This window comes from Sinocyclocheilus rhinocerous, unplaced genomic scaffold (assembly GCF_001515625.1).
Source record: "Sinocyclocheilus rhinocerous isolate Xijiao unplaced genomic scaffold, SAMN03320098_v1.1 scaffold5255, whole genome shotgun sequence".
In the NCBI taxonomy this organism is placed as follows: domain Eukaryota; kingdom Metazoa; phylum Chordata; class Actinopteri; order Cypriniformes; family Cyprinidae; genus Sinocyclocheilus; species Sinocyclocheilus rhinocerous.
The window spans coordinates 109,213-109,970 of NW_015649278.1; positions in this window are offsets into that span (position 1 = coordinate 109,213).

A 758-nucleotide genomic window follows, 5' to 3' on the forward strand; every position below is an offset into this window, starting at 1 on the left:
AGAGAGGCAGTAATGCAATTGTAAAAGTGATTGTGTCAATCTGATCTATAAAAAATACAGAGATCAGGTTAGTAAATAATCACATATATCAGTGCTGCTGTACCTGAACATGTGAGACAGAGTTTGCTGATGTCCAGATGTTTAGAGCCACAGGAAAATGACCTCATGCAGGAAGCTGAGAAAACGGTCACAAACGGGCTCAGACAATTGCTTTTTTAATTAATTAATTAATTAATTTTTAAGAAAAAAGAAAAGAGTCAAGGGACACTCTTTCATGGATTAACCAGATCAATGCAATCTGGCGGCGAAACTTCGGTATTTCGAAATGTTTCGAAACCAATTTGATAGGCTACAGTTTGATACGAGTTCCGAACAACTGAATCGAAACGATTCATAAGCTTCATAGTCCAGGTGATATGTGCAAAATTTGAGGTGATATGTTCACTTTTTCATAAAAGCATAAAACTTGGTACAATTGTACAGGTTAGGGCCCTGAACACTTTCAGAAATGGAGCCATCGCAAAAACGCCTTGTGGTTGCCATGGCGACCATTTTACTTTTCTCTTCTAATCTTATCTCACAGGTAGATCTTTCAGGGTTTCCTGGGGAGGAGAGGTATCCAAAGAACATCAACTGGTCACTGGGGTTCCTCAGGGATCAGTTATTGGACCCCTCCTCTTCACCATATACACTACATCACTGGGACCCATTATACAAGCACATGGTTTCTCCTACCATTGCTATGCTGATGACACACA